The sequence below is a fragment of a genome, unplaced genomic scaffold (assembly GCF_019419815.1).
Source record: "Pyrus x bretschneideri cultivar Hongxiangsu unplaced genomic scaffold, Pyrus_bretschneideri_v1 Contig1, whole genome shotgun sequence".
In the NCBI taxonomy this organism is placed as follows: Eukaryota; Viridiplantae; Streptophyta; class Magnoliopsida; order Rosales; family Rosaceae; genus Pyrus; species Pyrus x bretschneideri.
This window is the reverse complement of record NW_025999390.1, coordinates 17,751,058-17,771,792: the sequence shown is the minus strand read 5'-3', so window position 1 is coordinate 17,771,792 and position 20,735 is coordinate 17,751,058. Positions and strand designations below refer to the sequence as shown.

At 35.9% G+C, this 20,735-nt stretch overlaps 1 pseudogene; it reads left to right on the top strand.

Annotated features, from left to right (window-relative positions):
* The first annotated feature begins 3,848 nt into the window (after positions 1 to 3,848).
* On the top strand, positions 3,849 to 8,903 carry LOC103939794 (annotated as a pseudogene).
* The last annotated feature ends 11,832 nt before the right edge of the window (positions 8,904 to 20,735 follow it).

The following is a 20,735-nucleotide window of genomic DNA, read 5'->3' as shown; positions in this document are numbered from 1 at the left end:
TGAGAATGTGGTAAACTTCTGCTTTCTACACTGCTTCAGGGGCGAGTGAGAAACATGGAAAGACGAGAAAAATATTCTCCAGTCAAAATTTGATCGGATTTATAAACTTCAGAATTGTACTCATTCATGGACGTAATCATGGTGGGTTTCGGGCAATATGTCGCATGATCACACGGTCCATAGGAGCGAGCCAAAGAGCCATGGAATCTTTGTTCGGGAGGTATTTCCATTGATAATGCTTCGGGCATAAGTCTTCAAATGAAGATCATGGCGGAGGCTTATTTAGCTCTTCCTTGCCATTGTTAGCTTCAATGGTTTCTCAAATTCTTGATAGTCAAGTGGAGATTCACATCTTGTACCCCACATAAAGTGGTTTCTATTAGAAATGTCCACACCAAGAAAATCAAACTTTTTGCAATCTGTTGAGAGACAAAAGAATCAAGCCTTCTGAAATCATCAGCCATGGCAGCAGCAATAATAAAATCCACATGAATATCAAACAGAACATGAAAAATATGCAAGGTGTAGGGCATGCCGTTGCAGAGCATGAATTAGAAACTCCTAGCATCAATTATAAAAGAATAATAAATAAATATATAGTATAAATATATATCTAATAATTAATATTATATATTTTCGGTTTGGTATGGGATTCCCGAAATATCGAGAAGCCAATCCCGAATCCCATACCGAAATTTTGGGATTGGTTCGGGATAGCATCCCTAAAATTTCGGGAATTTCGGTTTGGGAAATTTTTGGTTTGGGATCGGGATTTTTTCGGTTCGGTTCGGGATTTTTGGGAATTTTTTCCACCCCTAGAAATGTCCACACCAAGAAAATCGAACTTGTTACAGTTTGACAATCCATTGAATTGGAAGGAATAAGATTGTGATTAGTGTTATGGGAATGAATCAACCATAAGCATCAAAGTTAGAACATTTGAGTGCTAAGACATGGTTTTCATGAAAAATGTCGGGTTTTCATGGGTGTATTATTTTATGAAAACTTCAGGTTTCAAAGGCACTAAATTTGAAACTACAAGTTCAATTTAGTTTTATGAACAATTAGTTCATAATGAGAGGTTTCTGTAAGACATACATAATGCAATAAGCTTATTAAGTATAGTGGATTTGAGTTTCTTCGGGAACTCAAGTGTGAGCTTTGTTACTACGAAAGTATGTGACGGTTCAAAGTATAAAAATAAATTATTGAATCGTTAATGTCTAAAAAGTGATCTTCAGGTCAATAATTTTGGATTCATTATCAGATTAATGGACTGCAGATCACTTTTAATTAATTCAATAGATTGAGACCATTCGAGGTCGATCATAGAAGCTAAATAATATTAAAATAATATTATTGGTCGAAATAGCCCCAAAAATATTTGGGCTGGGTGCCGTGAGTAGGCAAGGCCCTAAGGCCATGGGGTGGACTTCAGGCCACGGGTCCAATTAAAAATAGGCCCAAGGGCCTTACGGGAGTGGGAAGAACCCCAGCCGTAGCTGGGTTCTTTGTTTGGACCGAAAAAGGGGGGGGGGGGGTAAGGGTCACGGTCAGGCCCAGGAAAACTAGGCTGCAAGCTTTGTGCACGTGGGACAAGGCCCAGCCCCGTGGGGTGGCAGACGCGTTCTTGTGGGAGAGGACCCAGCCGACTGGGCTGGTGGAATTGGCTGCAGGCCGAGGCAACAGAGAGGTCCAGCAAGCATAAAGGCTTGCGGGCGCTGGTGTGGGCAGGGCTGCAGGCCCGTGGTGAAGGAACCCAGACCAGGTACACGGCCTGGTTGTATACACAGTGCCACAGTGGTGCGATGGGTGTGCCACACCATGTCCAAGTTCTCCTATTTCTTTCGAAATCCTCTAGGGTTTAGGAAACCCTAAATATGCTTCTAATTTAATTTTGTACTTTGACTCACATATTCTACATAACAATTTAATTGTACGATGCATGAAACAAATATATATATATATATATATTGAAAAATAAATGAACATATACAATATATATATTGGAAGGAAAATGTAAACATTGGGGGGTTCATACATCATAGGGAATGTTTTCATGCTTCGTGGACGTTTCAAATATCTTCTTTTATTTTAAGCGTACCTGATTAGCAGAAAACGACAAAAGACTTTGAATTTGTAAAAGACCCTTCTCGGAAAGCCGGAATTGTATCTCCAATGTGTTGTATCACATTCAACATAGAAAAATTAAATTGAATTAATAGCATGTAAATCAATTTAATAAAATAGTAAATTAATCATAAAAAGAATGATTAAAACGTAATACTCTCCTGATTGAAGAATAAACTCTCTTTAGGGTAGCGTAAGAGTGTGCTGATAACGTGTTATAGGCATAATTTACTGAACAATTATGGAGGCCATAGAGAGTGAGAAAGGTGCTGCAATATTAGAGAGAAAGAGAGATATGCAATTGTGGGTGTGTGTTATTACAACTCTTAATAGGTAATTTACTACTAATAGGAATGTAAGATACATTCTCATATCTACTAGGATTTACACAATCACATTCCTATTCTAAATATAACTGCAACAAAAATCAAATATTTTCTTTTTCTTTTTCTTTATCTTTATCTTTTTTTTCTTTTGTTTTCTTTTTCCTTCTTTTTTTTTTTCCTTTTTTTTTGAACAAACAATATTATTTCCTTTTTTTTTTTGTTTTTTGTTTTTTTTCTTCTGTGAGAACATGTGCAGGAATGGATCAATGGGTCACGTTTTCCGATGCAATGGAGGCGATGCGTTCGTGGTTTCAAAGAAATATGTGCAGTAACGACACACGTCGCTTGCTGTTCGTTTCAAATTTAGAGAGGAGTAGTAATTACAACAGTCGCTTGCTAATCTATAGTTAGCAACTGATGATAGTCACTCACTGGTCAACGGAGCATCAAACATAGCTGAGTCGCGGCAATGCTATCGCGCACAGCTAAGTTTTTTCCTATTTTCACGACATGACTTTGGCGCCGAAGAGAATGCTTTTGGAATTGTGTATTATATGTCTATTCATCTCTCAAGGAGGAATTCATAAGATGATACAATCATATCAATAAGGAAAGAACTAAGAACTAATTTACATGAAATCATGCTAAATTAAGAATCCCAAGATAATAAGAATATACAAAAAGTCAACAAAATTAACCTTGATTAATTACTTTTTCACTCAATTAAGATTTCCTCCCGCAACCTTAGACCCCGACACATTGAAAAATCTTTCGTAGCCAACATTAAAGGCTAGAATATCATCCTCCCCTAAAAAATAAGGGTAATGTTAGGGAGACTAAATTTCTAAACCAAATTTTGTAAACCAAATGATATGGATGGTTATGATTGAATTATTACTTAAGTTTTGATTACCGTGCTTATTTCATATTAGTGACACATCTTTTAGTTTACAAATTTAGTTTAAAAATTTAGTCTCCCTACTAAAAAAGCAAGAACTCAAAGAAAAAGTAACGAAGCAAGCCAAGATTTTTGTCACCTTTTTTTCAACTTCTCAAGGAAACAAAACAAAGCTAGTTGTGTTTTTTTCTTACTTTTCTTCACTTCTAATCTTCTTCTTGGGTTTGAATCATAATTACTTATCTTCTTTCTCTGCGATACCAGCCTTGAAAACCGAAACCATGAGGATCAATGCTACACACTTTACCATAAGGCTGGGAAGGAGACAGCTGGTAGCTTTGAATCTTTTCAAAACTCTCATTTTTCAGCTTTTGACATTATATAGTTCGAAAGCATCTAATTCTTTGATGAAAATTGCATATTTAATAATCGTAGAGAACTTTGTAGTTGTTCTTTAACATTGTTTCTTGATTAAGCAACGTACCTATGTGCAGCTTACCATCTAGCTAGCCTGATGGTGAAGATTGTACAGAAAAAAGGCCAGAATATGGACTATCAATGAAGCAAATGAGTCTCATACAGTACTCACTTTGTAAACTGTACGAGAGAGAGAGAGAGAGAGAGAGAGAGAGAGAGAGAGAGAGATGAAAGAGAGAGATATGGAGAGGTTGAAGAAACAGAGGGAAGAAGATGAGAAAATAGATAGAGAGGGAGAGGCACTGAGTCGAACAAAATGGCCATATCAATGGGCCATGTACGACAACTGGGAACGCCTGAAACAATACTATAAGGGAAACTGGGAAGAGGTATTCAGTCCATTGACAACGAATGACGACACTGTACTTCACGTCGTAGCCTTTGCCGGGCGGAGCGACGTGCTTGAATTCTTGATTTCCCTTGTGACAACGGCGACCAACGACGACCCTCGGAATTACGGAATGCCTTGGTGCTGGAGAATAGCCACGGGAACACCATCCTCCACGAGGTGGCGGCATCGGGAAACCTGAAAGCGGCAATGCTGTTGGTAAGCCACGATAACCGCACAAGGAGAGAGCTAATTGCTAAACGGGATGCTGACCAAGACAATGAGTATGAGCCGGATGTTGATGCTAGCTCTAGACGTATTGTGGAGATTGAGAACAAGTTAGGAGAAACGCCGTTCTACAGGGCAGCTTCTTACGGTCACACAAAATTGATGGACTTTTTCAACAAACAAGTTGTGACTATAGAGCATCACTTAACCAGATACGTTGATCGCATGTCCGTTCTTCATATCGCTGTCATTAACCAACATTTTGGTCTCTCTCTCTCAACATTCAAAATAGAATTATTCATCGAAGTTAGACAATAATTAATATATATAGTTGGGCTTGTTTATATATTGGTGGGGCTCCTCCAAGGCGTATGTTATTTAGAGTTTGTGGAAGTGTGTCATCTTTGTGTACTTTTGAAAAATGCCCCTCTTCTCTTTAATTTTCAAAGAATGTAATTTAATTAGTAATAAGACATTCCACAGTAGTTTAAGTGAGCGTGATACCTAAATATAGGAATCAGGAAACTTGAGTTTGATACCAATAAGACTATGGCCACACTAGTGTGAGTTCAATATATTAGTCTCATACTCAAATTTTTCTGTCTATTATACGAGTATGATTTCTATATGAGTCCAATATAGTGGTATCACACTCACTTTTTCAATCCCACTATGGAACGCCTAAGAGACAAAATTGTAAAATCCAAAATGAAATTACCTCTCGCACAGGAGGGTAGTTTCTAACGTATCTATTTTTATTTTTATTTAAAAAGAATGTAATACAATTTTTTAATAAAAGAGTAAAATATTAAATAACCAATTGACACACGGGTAGATGTGTGGGAAGAGGCTATCATAATATTTACTTTCGCAAAAATCCGCTAAATTGCGAAAATAAGTCATTTAGTTGTTTGATTAACATTCTTTCTTCTTTTCTGTTTCCACTTTTGATATATAATGCAGAAACTGCTATTTGGTTACTGAAAAAGTACCCATGTCTAGCAAAAAGAAGGGAAGACGATGGTTTCACAAGCCTTCAATTGCTAGCCCAGATGCCATCTGCCTTCCAAGTTTACTATTGCAAAAGCTTATGGAAGATGCTTATTCATAAATGTACGTGTCTATACTATTATTTAAGAGAAGAGGAATTGTATACCACATCGAAATAAACTCCCAATTATGTCCCCCGCTTACATTAAATACAATAATGTGTACAGTAAATAACAATAATTAAAAACATAAAAAAAAAAAAAAAAAACTCCATTTCTCTCTAATCTCTTTTTATGTTCTCCGTAGCTTCATTCCACATGCATATATAACATAGGACTTTAATCTAGCAGCCAGTATGTAATACTATGTACATGATATTCGGATTAAACAATTTCAGAACACTTTAACAATACAAATTACCTGTACTCTAGTAAAAACAGTTGTTTTACTCCTGCTAATGGAGTGCAAGAATATAATTTATAGGATGAGATCATATTTCTGCTTCCCCTTCTATCTTAAATACATATATTATTCAGGCCTCTCTGAAGATGATAATGTTGATGGGGACGGTGATATAGAGAGCAGATGGATTCCACAGCTTCCCGCAGCTTGCTTGTCGAAGACGCTCACAAGTAAGTAAATCTCAAACCTCGAATATAATAAATCGAACGTAATATATTATTGTCTTTTGTTGTTTTGCTCCTATGAATTGTATGCTTTGTTCAATTCTTAATTATATAGACTAAATGATGAACAAGTAAGAATAAATATGACCTTTACAAATCAAAGAAGATGAAGTTATAGTCGACTTTAATAGTAAGTTTCTTCTCTCTGCTAGATGCACACTACTCAATTAAACAATGTCTTTGGTCCAATATAATTAGAGTATTTTTCTGTGAGAGCAGTGACTACTACTACTTATATTGACAAATAATATGTCCTTGCGATTCTCCATTAGAATTTTTGTAGGAAACCAGATTGCCTCCCATTTATAATACAAGTGAGTAATTTAGGATCAATTCATAGTTTTAATCCTTTATTAACTAGGACAATCAATTCCAATAAGTCTTTTCTAAACTAATTTAAACTAAAACGACTGACCAGTATACACCTACACTTATGCTCATATTCTAGCAGAACATGTTCACATGTGTTCATACCTCTCCAATCATACTCCCTATTTTGATTAAAAAGACTATGAACCAATAGAAATTAATTTTAATTTCAAATACTACTAACATAGTAGTAATTAATGCTAGAGTCATTAGGAGCTTCTTTTTCCCTTCTCAGATGTAGGAGCTACTAGAGGATTGAATATGAAATTGTTTTAACTATCACTAAATTTTAGCAAGGAACTCATTGGAGAAGCTCTAGTTAGAAAGCGTTACTAGCCCCTTACTAATCATTTATTTTTTGAGTTTTTAGTTATCATTGTACTAGAAATAGATGAAACCTACGTACACAGAAATGTGGGAAATAGAATAGTGAGGAAGGATGGGAAGAGATGTAGAAAATGGATAAGGAAAGACAGAAAAAAAAAATGAAAACTAAAGACCAAAAATTATTAGGGTACTCATATGGCAAGTGATACATGTAATGAGAGAAATTCATTAATTAACATGACATGTACACATCACTTATCACATTTAATGACACAAATGTAGTACAAAAATGGGATCTCCTTTCCAAAATTGTTTTAAGTTCTTTTCACTTAAGCCTTTTAAATTTATTTTTATTTTTATTTTTGGTAAACCACGTAAGCCTTAAAATATGAAACATGAAGGGGTCCCGGTACAACCTTAACCATAAAATTCCGGTAAAGAGAAACAGAAAAGAAAATCACTATGCATGCATGATAGTGAAAACAAAGTTAATTATATTGTTAATAATTTTAATCCTATATATGCATGATCAATCATACACAGGATGGCCTCGAGTGTTTTCGATCGTGAAGCAAATAAAAAATGAAAAATCACTGTCCGAGCTCACTCATCTGCTCGTAGAGAAAGACTATTCATGGGTAGAAAGTAAGAAAACAGAAAAAGACAAGACAATTTCCTTGGTGTCCTCACAGAAAGATCGTGCTGGTATTGGTGGTGATGGAAGAGGAACAAAAAAATCCACTATTTATAACTACACCCCACTGCTTATAGCAACTAGCACCGGAATATTATCTCTTGTGAAAAAGATGCTTGAGGTACATCCTCAGGCGGTTGAGGCGCACAATATCGGCAATCAACAAAACATTTTGCATATGTCAATTAAGCATCGTCAGTTGCAGATATACAGGCTTGTGAAGAGAAGCAGAATGATAACGTCGAGGTTAACTTCGAGGATTGACAGGGATGGAAATACCTTATTGCATTAAGCTGCAGATATGACATATTACTCTCCAGACACTCAACGTGTAAGTGGTCCTGCATTGCAATTGCAAGAAGAATTACGTTGGATGGTGGTGAGTGACTCTGGCCTTAGTTATATTCTCTTTCACGGTTTTTTATACAAGGGATATTTTAACATTAAATTCATCTACATATATATAAATTACGGAACAAGAAATTCGAACTTGGGGAAACATTCCATCAGTTCGAACAAACTATTATTCATCTTGGGCAAACATAGTTTAATTTGAATTATCAAAATTATGGGAAATTACACAATTTTGTTGCAAATAATTAATTGAATATATTCTACAGTTAATATGAGCCACCTAAAATCTAATGAGTCTTCTCATCAAAAATTAAAATAAAAAAAAAAAAAACATAATGAGCCTTCCTTTTATTCATATTGGAAACAAAAATATGCTAGACTAAGAATTGAAATGGTTAATTCATACATTAATATTTAGTTTTACCAATTTGTTGGTAGCGCGTGAGAAAGATAATGCCTCCTCATTACATGATGCACCGCAACAACATGGGTATGACAGCGGAGGAGCTCTTCAATAGTGAGCATGCAAAGCTTCTTCAGTCGGCACAAACATGGATAAGAGGAACTGCTCAGTCATGCTCGGCCGTGGCAGCTCTAGTGGCCACTGTGGTCTTTGCAGCCGCCTACACTGCTCCTGGGGGTTACAGTTCAGGCGGTGCTCCTGTTCTTCGACATTCCCCTTTCTTCACTACCTTTATCATCACAGACGTTGTCTCGCTCATCAGCTCGTTGTCTTCTCTCGTCACGTTTCTCTCGATCTTGACATCTCCGTTTGAGTACAAAAACTTCCACCAATCTCTTCCGCTCAGGCTGCATTTAGGATTTGCCTTTCTTTTCTTCTCGCTAGTGACGACCATGCTCGTGTTCACTGCTACAGCTGTGCTCTTGATTCATCTCGATGAGGAATTGACAAGGTCTCTCCTTTATGTTGCTGCCTTTCTTCCTGTGTCTGTATTTGGGCTCCTACAGCTTCCTTCGTATGCGGGATTTTCTCATGCTTTGATATTTCTATTTAAGAAAGTTAAGAAGTTAATAATTTCGTTTTTCCCTGTAAAGGAAATCCTCAATCAGTAAGGGTATTATTGAATGTCGATTTGTGTTGTAAGTCCAAACCAAAATAAATACCAATAATTACATATTGGTGAGATAATGGACGATTGACATCACAGCTTTTTTTATATTTTTAGCTAAGCATGTTTTTTACCATTTACATCTATGTAGCAGATATCTTTGATTTTGGGAGCTATATTATTTATTTATTTATTGAAATGTATTCAACAACTAGAATTGTAATCTCTATTCAATAATCAGTATGCGTTGTTTTCTCAAAAAGTTGTTACTCCCGTTTATTTCATTGTTCAATTTTTCTGAGAGTGTTAGTGAGAGGTGTGAAATATATAGCTTGTAAACTTATCATATATATATATATATATATATATATATATTCTTTTTTAACAAATGATCTACACTAAGGGGGTGGGAGAATAGGCTAAACCTCACAGTGGCTAGCAAGAATATGGTTCAAATTCACCTTTGGCAAGAATCGAACCTAATACCACTCATGTGGATGCAAATTTCCGCCTTCTTGATCTTGGACAAAATTGCACCTACAAAACAATTAACACCATAGGTTAAGGCTAAGAGCCTCACGCACCCACGATGAATGGGGGGGCTTTGGCCGAAGAACCTCCGATGCCAAAGTTAGAATTTAGAGAGAAAAGTGTTTGAGAGTTTTGGAGAATTTTAGCAAGAGTGAAGACCTAGCTTTTTAGAGAAAATAGGGTCATATATATAAGGAATGGAGGTGGCCGGCCCTTAGAGGTTTTTTGTGTGAAAATGGGTGATTTAATGGATTAATTAGGAATTAATCCATTAATTAGCCAATTAATCTCCATTTATATGGAATAATTTGTAGGTTATGAAGTAATTACCTAAGATGAGGATGGATAAGTTAATTTGGAATTTATTACCTATTTTGGACACTCTTGGCTTGATTAAAGAATGATTGTGTACTGCTCGCGCGTAAGACAACCGGTTTGTCTCAGGGGTAACTTTGTCCTTTTAACCAAAAATTCACGTGTCGCCTTGTGATTATTTTTTGCTCCACATCTCACATACAAGTGAAGAGGAATACCACTAGACCATAATACTAAGTGACAAATTTATCACCTATATTAATTTGATAATAGTTGATAGACCAAACGTGTTCACTGAGCCAGTGCTCATCAAAGACTGTTAGGGCATGTTTGTTACACCTCCTTAGGAGGGATTGGCTTGGACTACCTTAAGTAGGACTATAATCCTACGTTTGGTAGGTTGTGGGACTAAAATAAATGGGACTTAGCATCGACTACGAGTCCTTGCGCGCTTCGCCAAAGCTCTCAGCCTAATCCCACGCTTTCGCTTGGTATTAGCAGGGACTAGAAGAAGGAAACTAGGCCGACATCCAATCCCCACTTTCGCTTGCTAAACCCCCCCAGTCCCTCCACGCTCCGCCTTCTTCTGCGGAGCTGTCACCATGGCCAAGCATGTCGGCGATGACCCACATTCACCTTTTGTGCAACCAAGATTTGGTGTCGTAGAGGGAGGAAGATAACGAGCTCGAAGAAGAAGAGATAGGTTGACGACCAAGATTTGGTGTCGTTGAAGCCACCGAAAGAAATAGTGCTGCAGTCGCACACTATAGAGCATTCTTGGACATTCTGGAGTTCTGGTTTAATTTTGAGTTCTGGAGTTATGGGTTAATTTTGTTTGGTTGGTAGGAAAACTTATATGGATTTGGCATTGCAGTGTGGAGTTTTGGGTTTAATTTTGATGTTAATTTCTTTCATTTCCTTTTTTGTTTTTTGGTTTAATTTTGAGTTCTGGGTTAATTTTGTTAGGGCCTCAAAGTCTCTTTCTCGAAGGAACATACATTGTGTGGTCTTTATGTCCATTTTCTAGTGTTTTACACTACCCATCATTGTTTCCAGTTCTGGGTTTAGTTTTGATGTTAAATTTCTTTAATTTTTATTTTATTTTTTTGTTTTTTTGGTTTTAATTTTGTTTATTTTGGGTTTTAATTCTGGAGTTCTGGACCTTTTGATATCATATCAATTGCAATCCTAAAAATTGAAAACAATGAATATGGCTCAATGTGGCGTTGCATTTCTTTCTTAATTTCCTGTTCTCCTATTAACAAAAAAATTGGATCAATATTTTAGTTTGACACTTAGTCCGGCACTACATCAAACACTTCACTATTTTTATCTTGTTTAGTCTAAGCCAAGTCAGTCTAGCTTAGTAGCTAGTCCAGTTCAAAATAGTTCGGTGTAACAAACGCAACCTTAAAGAGCAAGACACCCCAAGGAGCAAGGAGCGGATAAAAACCAATGTTGCACATCTAAGAGACTATTTGATAACCATTTCGTTTTTTGTTTTTAGTTTTTGGTTTTGGGTTTTCAATTTTCAATTTTTTGAAAAATCAAGAAAGTAGCTTTGGTTCTTGTTTGGTAACTAATTTCAGTTTTCACTTTTTTGAAAAATCAAGAAAGTAGTTTTTAGTTTTCATTTTTGAAAAATCAAGAAAGTAGTTTTGGTTCTTGTAACTACTTTCAGTTTCCAAAAAAAAATGAAAACTGAAAACCAAAAAATAAAAACTCAAGGCCAAAAATTTTGAAAAATCAAGAAAGTAGTTTTCAGTTTTCATTTTGCTGAAAATTGAAAATAGTTATTAAACAAGATTTCAGTTTTTAAAAAAGAGAATAAAAAAACTGAAAACAAAATGGTTATCAAATGACTTGATTTTTTGAAAACTGAAAATAGTTATCAAACAAGATTTCAACTTTTAGTTTTTAAAAAAGTGAAAACAAAAACTGAAAACGAAATGGTTCTATGAGTGTTAAGAGCATGCTCAAGTTCTTGAAGCCATGGGAAGGAAGTTTGATGACAACGGCGAAAAGTGTGTGTTCGGTGAGAGCTCTATGGGTATCCACATGTCGACCCCATTTAAAGAATTATACTCAATATTGGAGTGAACTACAGAGGAGATGTGTAGAAGGATCACATGCTTTTAATAGACGAGTTATATTTTCGCTCTATAAGATGAGGTTGTTTAAAAGAAAAATAAGCGATTTGGGTTTACATCAAATTATCTATAGCCGGGCCCCGGGGGGGGGTGGGGTTAAAGGGTTGTGAATATGGAGAAATTTTTTAATGTGCGAGCAACGTAATCCAATATATTAAGTGTCATAATACAATTTGTTAGATTTTTCTTTTAAAGTTTTAAACCAATTGTATTGTTAAAACATCTCCAAAAAAGACGTCAAATATTGAACACCAAATTTGAATTTGATGATCTACATGACAATTTGACATCATGTTAGAATTGCATCACCAACCGATGTGTCTAATATTTTATTTTGTATTCTAAGATATTAATTTTTATAATAAAGACTAAAAGAAATATAAAAGGCTACACTTACACCAAGCATTTAATGCAAGGCTAGTCCAAATAATAATAATAATTTGGCATATGCGTTTTGAGGTGGCACTTTTGACGCATCCCACCAAGCCTTCAATCCACATCAACTTTTGGCTAATGGGTTGGAATGAAATGTGATGTCATTTTTTACCATTACATGTCTACTTAGAAATTTGAAATATTGGTTGGAGATGTTTTTGTATTTGGTTTGTTGAGCCGTATTCCCAAAACATTGAAAAATCTCTAGTGACCAACTCTAATGGTTAAAATATCATCCACCCCTAAAGATAATAGGAGTCACCGGAAAAAGTAAGAATTAAAAGAAAAAGAAACGATGAGGATCAATGCTAACACATTTTACCATAAGGCTAGGAAGAACATAGCTGGTAACTTTGGATCTTTTCAAAACTCTCTTTTTCAGCTTTTGACATTATATAATTTGAATGCATCTAATTCTTTGATGCAAATTGCATATATAATTCTCTTGGAGAACTTTGCAATTATTCTTAAACTTTGTTTATTGATTAAGCAATGTACTATGTGCAACTTACCATCTAGCTAGCTTGATGGTGAATATTGTATAGAAAAAAAAGGGCCAGAATATGGACTATAAAGTGAAGTAAATGAGTCACATACAGTACCACTGTCTAAATTGTACGAGAGAGAGATGGAAGAGAGAGATGGAAGAGAGAGGTGGAAGAGAGAGAAAGAGAGAAAAATATGAGAAAATAGAAAGAGTGGGAGGGGCTTTGAGTCAAACAAAAAGGCCATATCAATGGGCTATATACGACAAATGGGAACACCTGAAACAATACTATAAGACAAAGTGAGAAGAAGTATTCAGTCCATTGACAACGAACAACGGCACTTTACTTCACGTCGTAGCCTTTGTCGGCTAGAGTGACGTGCTCGAGTTCTTGATTTCAATTGTGACAACTGTGACTAATGACCTTAGAGAGTTATGGCATGCCTTGATGCTGACGAATGGCCGCGGGAACACCATCCTCCATGAGGTGGGGTCGTCGGGAAACCTGGAAGCAGCAAAGTTGTTGGTAGGACATATCAATGGGCCATGTACGACAACTGGGAACACCTGAAACAATACTATAAGACAAAGTGGGAAGAAGTATTCAGTCCATTGACAACGAACAACGACACTATACTTCACGTCATAACCTTTGCCGGGAGGAGCGACGTGCCCGAGTTCTTGATTTCACTTGTGACAATTGCAACCAATGCAATGGCCCTAGAGAGTTACATCATGCAGTGGCGAAACAAGGAATTTTCGAGGGGAGGGGCTGAATTTTAGAAGGTAAAAGGTCCCAAAAAATATCAATAACCACATCATTTTAGATAGTAAATAATACTAATGTCATTCATAATTTGTCAATATAAACAAGTTACAATATCGTTCATATTTTGTGGTACTTTCCCTAATAACTTGGCATCATTCCTTTCGTACTTAAAAAATCCTCATCCAAATATGAATATGAATGCAATTAGCCAATTTTAGATGTGCCCTAGCAGGTGATCCGTTTGTGAGTGATGGTGGTCATGTTAGCTATGGTGTGGTGTTGGTCATGCGAGTTGGTGAGGGTAGTGTGTTGGTGTTGCAACTCTCTAATGGAGGTCAAGCTTTTTCAGTTAACTTGTTAGCAAGGTATAACTCTGCTCCAACAATTCGTCATTGGAAAGGAATCCAAGATGTTTTGCGATACCTTCGTGGGACAACAGACATGGGTCTCTTCTACTAAGAGGAATCCACAAACGACCAGATCCTTGCTGGATATGCATATGTTGGTTTCCTCTCTGATCCGCATAAAGCCCGCTCACAAACTGGATATGTGTTCATTAATGGAGATACAACAATCTCATGGCGCTCAACAAAGCAAACACTAGTTGCTACATCTTCCAATCACTTGGAAATATTTGCTTTACATGAAGCAAGCCGTAAATGTTCTTGGTTAAAATCAATGATCCATCATATCCAGAATTCATGTGGTCTAACTTCAAAGACAGACACTTCAACTGTCATCCATGAAGATAATGCAGCCTGTGTTGCCCAAATGAAGGAAGGATTTATCAAGGGCAATAAGACTAAACACATATCTCCAAAGTTTTTCAGTGCACATGAGCTTCAAAATGCTAAAGTTATTGAAGTCAGACAAATCCGTTCCAATGAAAATCTGGTAGACTTGTTCACCAAATCTTTACGAAACTGCACATTTCAGAAGTTAGTGCAGGGAATCGAATTACGTTGGCTTACTAATCAACTAAATTTGAAGAATGCAGAATTAGGGGGAGATGCAATTCAAGGGGAGCATCCATGATACATGCATGTTGTACTCTTTTTCCTTCGATTAGGATTTTTCCCATTGGGTTTTTCCTATCAAGGTTTTAACGAGGCATCATAAGCTTACATAACACTATATCAACCATCCAGGTAAAGTTGTACTCTTTTTCCTTCGCTATGGTTTTTTCCACTGGGTTTTTCCAAGCAAGGTTTTAATGAGGCAAGATGTTGATATGTGAACATCCAAGGGGGAGTGTTGTAAAAGCTGTATGGTGTATGCCCACATCCCACATGTATTTGGAAAAAGGTGTAAATGATAGTGATATATTTGTTATGTAATATTGTCAAAAGTAGCCATCATATCATCTTGGGACGTTGCTCTATAAATAGAGCGATCCGTGTGTTATCAAAATACACATTGCGAAAGAAAGAATTAAAAAAATAATATCAGTATATCTCCATCCCTCTCTTTTGCACCCGCTTCGCTCCTGTCTTTAGCAAATGTTATTTCTCTAACTTTTACCTATTTATAACATTTTTAGTTTTTAAATGCCCCTCCTTCCTTTTTTACTCTCATGCACCAATGTCTAAACTTTGTTAAGTTGCATGTATTTGGTTAATTAGTATGAATGAGCATTAGATTGTCAATATAAAGACAAAATTAGACAATAGAGTAATCAAATTAGGCATTTGCTAACTAATTTTTTCAGCAATTGTAAAATAATTAGCTTTATTTGTCCAAAAAGGAGCTTAAATTTTTTAAGGTGCCCCTCTTAGTTAAATTTCTGGCCTTGTCTTGTAATAGGTGTAAATTCAACATTAGTAGGAAATTAAACTCCATTTTTATTCATGTTTTCTGAATCAGACAATCAAAGTTAAAAAAAACAATTTTTTTTTTCATAGTAAAACAAAACTGCAATGCCACTTTTATTGAATTAAAATTGCAAGCTTTAAACGACAAGTTTAGATAATGATGAAAATCAAGAGTACATCGAAAAATAGAATTCATTTAATCAGCCTATAAACTCTATTCCCCATTTCCATAATAAAGTCGGAAATATCCAGATGGGTTGTGTTTAATTGACCTGATAGATTGAACACTGGGTCAGCTATATTCTCAGATCAGCTTGATAAAGATCCACAAGATGTTTCCATGTACGACATGTATGTGCCCACTGCCCATTGGCACCACACATGTGGCAGACTCATTCAAGATTTTTATGAGTGTTATTCATATAAGATTTCCCCTTATATCAGTTCACATTTTTGGAAAATATGCTCAATGTGCTTGAACATATTATCTTGCGTGTAATAGAGTGTCAGAGACCTATTAAGTGTGGCCCTTAGGGGCATGTGTTGGAAAATTTGTGGTACTTCAATGTGTTTTAATTTGGGCCTATCTCTATTTTTAGAGAGGTTTTGCCGATTTTTCGGTAGATTTAAATATTGATAAATAAGTTATGATTTCATGCACATCATGATTGTCGATGCAAATTTTTGTCGTCTTCAGTGTTGACAAAAATGCACCTGTAAAACAATCAACACCTTTAATCAAAGACCAAAAGCCTCACCCGTCCACGATGAGTGGGATGTGTTTAGCAATGGATCTTTGATGCCTAATTTAGTCTCTCTGAAAAGAGTGAGTGTTTAAGGTTTTCTGTACGTAGAAAAGCTTTCCCATTTTTTGGGAGAAATGGGGTATTTGTAGAGGAGGTGGCAGGCCTTTTAGGATTGATTTGATGAGAATATTTCTAAGATATTATGTAAATAATTTTGGAAATAAAGGTAATTATCTTAGAATAAATGTGATTATGATTACTTACTTGAAAGGATTTAGGGATAATCCTATCATTAAATACGTTTGACATTTTCCTCGTGTAGTGCAGTTCTGAGCAGTTGTAGTCTGCTGCCTACATATCCAAGGATGCTGAGCTACGTGTGGGATGCCCTGCTCATTTGATAATGACAATCTCGTCTTTCTTGACTAAAAGTCTACGTGTCACCTCCAAGATTTTTGGGATTATTTTTGGCTCCACAATGATTTCGTCACTTATACAGGTGATGCCATCATGCCTCGATTTTGGTGCTCATTGGACGTCAGAGTCGGGGTGTCTCAGAACATTTGCTAGAGATCAGAGTGAAATAAGATCAATGTATCACGTTGTCTTGTTTTCTTTACTTGTATAAGATAAGGTAGATGATTACAGAAAAAAAAGAAGTAATAGAAACTAGTATAATTTTTTTTTCTGCTTTGAGCTATTATTGCTTATAAGGAAAAAACGAAGTTGTTTGCAAGCATCTACAATGACGCAAATTCACTTCTTTATATAGAGGTTTTTCATCTGACATTATATACAAAAATGAAACGCCTAATCAGGAAAGCAAAACATTATTCACAAATTCTTCAAATGAATAACGAATTTCAATCATCGTCTTCCAAAGTTTTCATGTAGGCCATCCCACTACTTTTACAGTGGGCCATTCAGACTGCTTTTACAACACAACCCTAATTATTTGACAAATCTACTTTATCATTCACTCTATTATTAAAAAATATATCAAAAAAAAAAAAGAAAAAAAGGTCTCTTCTCCCTCAGTCTCTTTCTCCTTCTCTTTGCCCCACTCCCACCTTGTGACATCCCACAACGTCCAGGGGAGTGATCCTTAAATGTATATTCCCATCTCTACCTAGCACGAAGCATTTTGGGAGCTCACGAGCTTCGGGTTCTGTAGGAACTCCGAAGTTAAGCGGGTAGCGGGCGAGAGCATTCCCAGGATGGGTGACCCATTGGGAAGTTCTCGTGTGAGTTCCAGAAACAAAACCGTGAGGGCGTGGTCGAGGCCCAAAGCGGACAATATCGTGCTATGCTGGTAGAGTGGGCCCGGGAAGTGGTTCGCCCTGGGCTGGGATGTGACAATTTGGTATCAGAGCCTATCCCTGGTTGTGGTGTGCCGACAAGGACGTCAAGCCCTTAAGGGGGTGGATTGTGACATCCCACAACGCCCAGAGGAGTGATCCTTAAATGTATATTCCCATCTCTACCTAGCACGAGGTCTTTTGGGAGCTCACTGGCTTCAGGTTCCGTAGGAACTCCGAAGTTAAGCGAGTAGCGCGCGAGAGCATTCCCATGATGGGTGACCCATCGGGAAGTTCTCGTCTGAGTTCCCAGAAACAAAACCGTGAAGGCGTGGTCGGGGCCCAAAGCGGACAATATCGTGCTACGGTGGTGGAGCGAGCCCAGGAAGTGGTCCGCCCCGGGCCGGGATGTGACACACCTTGCCTCCCATTCTCTACCCCTCTCTCTCTCTCACTCCCTCCCTCCCACCCTCATTTTATGAAATTGACTGTCAATGTGTAAAATTCTATGACATGAGATATAAACAGTACGCTATCTAACTAGTAAAATTCTGCAAGCTCTGTGAAGCTAGTAGTATTTATCTTTACAATGTTAAAATAGGTCTAAGTTCAACTTCTCATTTTTTTTGTTAAAAGGGAATATTACAAAAAATTTAATGACCAAAATTGGAAAGTTGTTTGTATTTTTCTTTCCATTAAGAGAAGTGGTCCAAGTTCGATACTTCAATCCCGGTGATTGAAACCAAAATAAATCAAGCAAATTAATGACCAAAGTTGTTAGTAATATTTGTCTTTACAGTGGTCTAAGTTCGAATCCCCTTCCCCTATTTATTGAATAAAAAACAATTTTAACAACAAAAATTGGTATGGTCCCTTGATTGCGTTGATTTAATTTCCAATTTTGTGAAGGAGTCTTATCTCTATTATGCTATATATATTCTCTTGAGTGGTACAATTTAGAGTATATAGAGCTTAAGCCTAGAAAAACAAGTGTGTATAGGCAGCTTAGTTCTTAAACCAGAAAACAACAATGTTTAGGAAGAAGGTGAAAGTAGCATGGGTAGAAAGTGATAGGACTATCATGTTCCAAAAGAGGAAAAGAAGGATACTCAATAAAGTAAGAGAGCTGACTACCGTATGCGGTGTGAATGCCGTCGTCATTTTCCGTGGTCCACACGGCAACAAGCCGACAGTGTGGCATTCCGGTCAAGTGACTGAAGAATCTCGAAAACTGATCGAGCATTTCGAGCCGGATCTAGATCTTCCATCAAGTTCTTTCTCTCCTTATGAGGGCGAAGACGAGGAAAAGATGATGAGCAAAATAGGAGGCTTCAAAAACGATATGCATGGGATATGAATATGTCAAATAATGGTAACGTTAGAGGAAGTCCAAGAAATAATGGTATCTGGCTTCCTTACGACATTACCAAAACCTAGCAAACTGCTTTTCCACTTGTTTAATGCGGAAAATAAGAAATAATTCATATAAAATAATCAGAAATAAATTGTACTTCTCAGTTTTCTAGTATTGTTTGTTGTTATAGTCCTTTTTTTTATGGCTCATCGTTTTTAGTATTTCTTTCTTTTAATTCAGTGGTTGCTCTTTGTTCAAAAAAAAAAAAAAATTGTAGTTGTTCTTTAGTTGGTTGAATGCAAAAATGGAAAAGGAGCTATATATGTAATGATCTAAAGAAAGAAAGAAAAAAAAATAAAAAGAATTGTATGTAATTAAGTAAAATACCGTTTCAGGTTATATGTTTATCTTGTCACTAATTTACGTCCTTTATACCATTTAATCACTTCGGTCCTAAAGTAAAACATGTCCATCGTCGGATCGGACGCACACAAAATCAGGAAAAATTGTTCCACAACCTTAGGGGATTAAATTAATCGTAAAAACATAAACCATAATGTACAGCTAGGGCTGGTTTGGAATTGTTTATTTTTTTTTTTTAAAAGCAGCTTCTTAACAAACTTGGGACTTTTACTGTGTTTGGTAAATAAATAAAAAGTGTTGTTTTTTTTTTCTTTTCAAAATTATAAGTGCAACACAACTAAAAGCATAAATAGCTCTACACAAGCTTCTCAAAAAAGGGCTTTTCTTTATTGGAGGCATGCGAACAATTCCAATTAATGAAATCTTTATATTGACAATCCTACCCCATCTAGCACTATAGTTTACCAAACACTTACCTACTTTATTTCACAACTGTTTATTATCACATATAAGTAGTTTTGAAAAAGGTACAGCAACCCCAAAGTAGCCATAAAAACCTTAGTTACCTGCATTCTATGACACAAATTGGACAAAGTTACGTATCTATGGTAACATAGAAAATTCATACATAAATTTTTAAAAATATGATTGCATAGCCTAAATTAGTGAATGGGAAAAGCCTAAGGACAAAATCTGTTTAATACTATAAGAACTTGATAGTACCAAAAGGTTAATCTAATAATTCAATTTGATATAATACATTTCAGGCTTGATAATCATTTCGTTTTTAATTTTTAATATTGATTTTCTGTGTTTTTATATAACTATATTTCATTCTAAAGGGTTAGAAATTGTATTAAAAAAATGTGATAGAATTGAGCTAGGAAACATAGTGAGTTGACCATAATAATAAGATATTAAACTTGTCATTTAAATAAAACAAACGTGAGATGTCTCACTTTAAATGTAGAAAATATCATAAGATGATAACACGAATGATGGTTTCATATAAGAGATAAAAGTAGGTGTATATAGAGGGAAACTACTGATTAACAAATCCCTTATTTTTCTCCATAAACACCCTTATCTTACAGAGCGAAACGACAACTGTGTTTAGTCTTACAACAACTCCTTTATTAAAAGAGTGTGATCCTTACGCATCTCCTCCTCTATAGTTCTCTCTAATTACAAAAGTGAAAATTAAAAAGTAAAAACAGAATGATAAGAGCATAGAGCATTTCCGATATTGAGTATAATTCTCTTAACTGGGGTCGACATGCGGATAGCAATGTAGCTATTGCCGAACACAGACTATTCGCCATTGTCATCAAACTTCCTTCTTACGTATGATAACCATTTCGTTTCAGTTTTTAGTTTTTGATTTCACATTTTTTTTTTTTTTAAATTGAAAGCTAAAATTTTATTTGGTAACTATTTAAAGTTAAAAAAAATAAAAATGAAATACTACTTTGTTGCAGGCCAATTGATAACTGCTTCGTTTTTAGTTTTTTTTTTCTCTTTTTTAAAATCTTGTTCAATAACTATTTTTAGTAATCAGAAAAATGAAAATTGAAACTACTTTATTGAGTTTTCAAAATT